The sequence below is a fragment of the Bos indicus x Bos taurus genome, chromosome 23 (assembly GCF_003369695.1).
Source record: "Bos indicus x Bos taurus breed Angus x Brahman F1 hybrid chromosome 23, Bos_hybrid_MaternalHap_v2.0, whole genome shotgun sequence".
Classification (NCBI taxonomy): Eukaryota; Metazoa; Chordata; class Mammalia; order Artiodactyla; family Bovidae; genus Bos; species Bos indicus x Bos taurus.
In genome coordinates, this window is record NC_040098.1 from 7,860,954 (window position 1) to 7,866,647 (window position 5,694).

At 48.1% G+C, this 5,694-nt stretch overlaps 1 long non-coding RNA gene across 1 annotated transcript; it reads right to left on the bottom strand.

Moving 5' to 3' along the window:
• Positions 1–1,677: 1,677 nt before the first annotated feature.
• On the bottom strand, positions 1,678–5,231 carry LOC113882181. Its single transcript, XR_003508310.1, has 4 exons — positions 4,862–5,231; positions 4,144–4,320; positions 3,112–3,220; positions 1,678–1,717 (listed from the first exon to the last, which is right to left on the bottom strand). It is a non-coding gene; the product is annotated as an uncharacterized LOC113882181 (long non-coding RNA).
• Positions 5,232–5,694: the final 463 nt, after the last annotated feature.

Genomic DNA, 5,694 nt, shown 5'->3' on the forward strand with positions numbered 1-5,694 from the left:
AAGGGCCATGGTTTCCCACACTCTCAACCAGGATGGTATTTGTTGTTGGTGCTGTTCAGTCACTAAGTCATGTCCAACTCTCCGATCCCATAGACAGGAGCACACCAGGCTCCTCTGTCCTCCACTATCTCCTGGAGTTTGCTCAAATTCATGTCCATTAAGTCAGTGATGCTATCTAAGCATCTCATCCTCTGCCAACCCCTCCTCCTTTTGCCTTCAATCTTTCCCAGCATCAGGGTCTTTTCCAATGAGTTGGCTCTTTGAATCAGGTGGCCAAAGTATCGGAGCTTCAGCTTCAGCATCAGTCCTTCCAATGAATATTTAGGACTGATTTCCTTTACGATTGACTAGTTCGAGCTCCTTGCAGTCAAGAGACTCTCAATAGTCATCATGATTTAACAGCACCATGATTTAAAAGCATCAATTCTCTGGCACTCAGACTTCTTTATATCTCTCACATCTGTACATGCCTACTGGCAAAACCAGAGGTTGGTATTGCTACTGCTGCTGCTAAGTCGCTTCAGTCGTGTCCGACTCTGTGTGACCCCATAGACGGCAGCCCACCAGGCTCCCCCGTCCCTGGGATTCTCCAGGCAACAACACTGGAGTGGGTTGCCATTTCCTTCCCCAATGCATGAAAGTGAAAAGTTAAAGTGAAATCGCTCAGTCGTGTCCGACTCTTAGTGACCCCATGGACTGCAGCCTACCAGGGTCCTCCATCCATGGGATTTTCCAGGCAAGAGTACTGGAGTGGGGTGCCATTGCCTTCTCCGTGAGGCTGGTATTACATAGATGCTTTTGAACTTTACCACTGCAAAGTATGTCCAGATTTTGCTTAATCTAGTTTTCTTCACTTCTTGGGTTTGTGTTGCACAAAACTCTGCCCCACCTACCCCTCTGGGCTCATTTCACCTTCTAGGCCCTCATGCCCTGACCTCCAGTGGCATAGGCTACACTGTACAGTCTCTGCAGGCCCTGCTTCATCTTCCTGAAACCTCTCTCCCCAGCTCTGCCTGGGGGACTCCTACCCACGCTTCAGCTTAATCTGCTCTCAGGAATGACACCTCTGCTTCCTTAACTACATCAGATCCCCTAAAGCTCCCCTGAAAGCACCCCTTCTCTGTTGAAATGTAATCTGCTATGCGATTCTCTATCTCAATGACTAAACAGCAACTCCTTGAATGCAGGCATTTTTTGTTGTTAACCATTGAATTCTTAGCTTAAGAGTGCCTAGGACATGCTAGATACATGACCGTCTGAGCCACCAGGGAAGCCCCCAAATAAAGAATCAGTTCGGTTCAGTTGCTCAGTCATGTCCGACTCTTTGCGACCCCATGAATCACAGCACGCCAGGCCTCCCTGTCCATCACCAACTCCTGGAGTTCACTCAAACTCACGTCCATCGAGTCAGTGATGCCATCCAGCCATCTCATCATCTGTCGTCCCCTTCTCCTCCTGCCCCCAATCCCTCCCAGCATCAGAGTCTTTTCCAATGAGTCAACTCTTGGCATCAGGTGGCCAAAGTACTGGAGTTTCAGCTTTAGCATCATTCCTTCCAAAGAACACCCAGGGCTGATCTCCTTCAGAATGGACTGGTTGGATCTCCTTGCAGTCCAAGGGACTCTCAAGAGTCTTCTCCAACACCACAGTTCAAAAGCATCAATTCTTCGGTGCTCAGCTTTCTTCACAGTCCAACTCTTGCATCCATACACGACCACTGGAAAATAAAGAATATTAAGAAATAAATAGAACTCGCCTTCAAGCTGCTGTTGACTCAGGAAGAAATGCAAAACAGTTTTTATAATATGATGTATTAAACGTGCTACAATAGAAATATACAAAGTTGAGTTCAGAAAAGAGAAGGGGCAAGTGTGTAACTTTGGAGCAAACTCAGAAGGATTATTGGCAAGGTCACCGGAGCTGAGACTCTGGAGGGTTTTAAAGGTTGCTCTTGCAAACTGGAGGAGGTATTGGGGTGGACTGGCGTCAGACCGGACTCTGAGAGGCCGGAAGAAGCTGTTGAAATGGTGCCTGAGGTGGGTTAGCCCCAGAACCTAGCCTTAACCTCGGGGCTGGAGACGGAGAGGCTGAGCTGGGGGCAGAGGGCCGGGGCCGCAGGGCTCAGTGCCAAGGCGAAAGACCCTGAAAGGGACAAGTGTCTCCTTCCACGGCACCCCGCCCCCGCCCAAATCCCTCTCAACTTGGGATATTTTTTACTTGCCATTTAGTGCTTTTCCCAGTAAAGAAAAATTTAACTCTACATTCCTGCGTTGAATGTTACCCCTTATCCTTGTATTGTGCAAGGCCAGTGTTAAATACAAATATCAGAGTTTTCGAGCCTTTTGAATTTTGCGGCTCATCCTGGGGGGCGCCTGGGGGAAGGTCGGAGGGAGGAGCAGGGGTCCTCTCTAGTGCGGGTGGGGGTGACGGTGGGGCTGCGCGGAGTCTCGGGGCGCTGCCGCCCCCGCCGAGCCGGCGCCTCCCTGTCCAGCGCCGGCCCGAGGCGCTGCCCCCGCGGGAGGCGCGGGAGCTCGCAGCCCCCACGGCCCCCAGCCTCGCAGGGGTCGGCGGCCTGAGAGCCACCCCCTGCCCCGCCACGATGGCCCAGGGCCCACAGATCTGACCCTGCGACCCGAGACCTGGGCAGCGGGGGAAGGGCTGCAGAGCCGGGGTGCGGGTGGGGAGAAGCTCCCGGCCGGAGGGCTGCACCTCCGACAACGCGTGCTCCGAAGCCCCTGGAGCCTGCTCCCTCCTCCCCTTCGACTTCCTCGCAAAACCCCAGAACCAACCTGGTTAAGATGCGTTAAATAGCAGCCTCAGAGCCTTAAACCCCAGAAGACACCGCTGAGAGCCGGCCCCGCGCCACGGCACGGTTGCGAAGCTGGCCCAGAATGAGAGGGGAGATGTTTGGGAGGTTAAGAACCATTTGATGATGGGTTCATTGGGTGTCTTTGTGGGAGGCATAAAGGAGTCTGCGGTACCAATCTCAATCCACAGGTTTATGTCCTGGGGGATAGATACGGGGGCGCCATTAGCCCCGGAAGGGACCGTGGGAAAGAGCAGGCATGTCTCCACCTGAAAGTCCTTCGCCATCCTGCCTTGTCCACTCACCTGTCCTCCCGGTAGACTTGCAGTGACAGTTGCCTTCAAAAGCAAGTTTCCCCTCTAGCAGGCAAGACTTGAGCATGTGAAAAATTCCATGGAAGTCTCTTGGCCCAGACTGATAATTGAGCAAAAGACATATTAAACGCTTCTTTAACTTTCTGCTAAAATTTAAAATTTGGAGAATTTTATCACTTTTATAAAGAAACAAAAATCTTGACTTCTGTAATTTTCCCCTTCCCTCTAAATATTCAATAAGTGTTCTAATCCGATGTCTGGGTCATACTCTAGGTTATGAATTGGTTGAAAATAAAATTCTTGTTAAACCATGTAGCATTACTATTTACAATACTCAAGACATGGAAGCAACCTACATATCCATCAACAGATCAATGGACAAAAAGATGTAGTATATAAACATACAGTGGAATATTACTCGGCCATATGAAATAATGAATGAAATAATGCCATTTGCAGCAAAGTGAATGGACCTAGAGATGATCATACTAAATGAAATAAATCAGACAGATATCACATGATATCACTTATATGTGGAATCTAAAAAAAATGATACAAATGAACTTATTTAGAAAACAAAAATAGATTCACAGACATAGAAAACAAACATATGGTTACCAAAGGGGAAAAGAAGGAAGGGATAAGGGATAAATTAGGAGTTTTGGATTAGCAGATACACACTAGTATATATAAACTAAACAACAAGGTTGTACTGTGCAGCACATGGAAATATCTGCAATATGTCATGATAACCTATAAGAGGAAAGAATCTGAAAAAGAATACACATGTGTATGTGTGTGTGTATACATCAAAGAATCACTTTACTGTACACCAGAAGCTAACACAGCATTGTAAATCAACTGAACTTCAATAAATAAGCACATAAATAAAACATTTAGAATAGGAGCGTTCATTTACAATTTAAGGTAAAATTTTTCTGAAGCTTTCTGTGTTTTCAAAGTAAGTGTTCAAAAGATGAAAGTGAAATGCGTTCAGCAAAAAGATTTATGCTGAGAACCTACTGTGTGCTAGGCTGGAGGTGCAGAGAACACATAAAACACAGACTGTTGTAGAATAAAAATACTCCAGTGGCGGAAGATCTCCAACGATGTGAATGCAAAAGCACAGCCATTTTGGGGTATGTTTGCCTTGCCCTCGCTCTGAAATCAGCCAAATTCTGCAACGATCTCCGGTTCCTTCTAGTAGGAAACAGTATTTAGAATTTAGAGTGGAACCTGCTCCCAGGTTATCGGCAAAGAGAACACACTCACACACACAATATACAGCATCGATGCCAGTTCTAACCACATCCCACAGGGTTCCTCCTGCTTTCCCCCTTTGCATTTTAATAGTTTCTCTTGCTGACGGTGAGAGACTTGGCACCCATCATTCTTGATATGTTCACTTATCGAATCAATTCCCTCCTTATAATCAGGTCCATATTGCTGCGGCCACCCCCTTCCCAGACAGGTGTGCCCTTCCCCCCATCCTGTTTCCCTCAGGGTCAGGCCTGCTGGAGGGTGGGAGCCCCCCGGAGCCCCCCCCACTCTACCTGAGCCCTGACATCCTGCCCTGCATCACCGCCCTTGCTCTGCTTAGATGCTCATACCCGAGACACGCTCTTCTACATCACATCCCCTCTTCCCTCCACGTGGGCCCTGACCCCCAGACCTCGCTGCCCCCGTGTGGACAGACCTCCTGACCCGCACAGGCGGCCCCTCAGGTGGACACACTCCTCACCGGGTTCCGGAGCCTGCAGTCTCATCCATGCGGCCAAACATGCCTCGAAAGTCAGGAAGAAAGACCACCAAGCCAGCAAGCGCCTTATTGAAGGGGCTGGGGAAGAAGAGGAAGAATTCTTGGGAGCAGCCCTCCTGTCTTAAAGCTATTGTTACTCCTCCTTCCTTTCTGCTCAGGTTATTGAAGACTTTCATCTCCCGTGAACTGAAATGTAATGAATAGCAGTGATCACTGTCAGCCAGTGCAGTGCGTTAGAGGGACTACTATTGTATTTGGAACAATTTCCCGCAAAATAAACCAAGACTTAGGATCTCGTATGATGTTTCTTCAGAAAGTTTCTTTGGAGTCAGGGACCCGCAAAAAAATTGGGTATTACTTCAGTAGTTTCCTTGAAAAGGTTTTTTTTTGGTGGTTGGTATTTATTTTTATCTGGAACACTCCCCACCACCACACACACAGCCTATTATGTATGAAGGATAAGTTAAAGAATAGTCACCAAAATAGACTGATTGATACCACCTTGAGTGGGCTTCCCCCCTTTCATTTAAAGAGTTCTCCCTTTAATTCCTTGCCCCCCTTCCAATTCCTCTGACTACATCCATCGTTAATATTAATGCCCTGACTTTTCCCATCACCCTTGCTTTCTAACCCAATCCTGGGTTTCCTTCCTAACTCAATAGCAAATTCTGGGATCCCACCAAGGGACCAGAGTATATGACTGTCTTTAATTCCAAGACACAATCCGTCATAGCCTGGAGTCCATGTAAAGAAGAAGAAGGACATGTGTGTGGACAGGCGTGTGGACAGATGCCCACTGCCAGCCACAGGCCAGC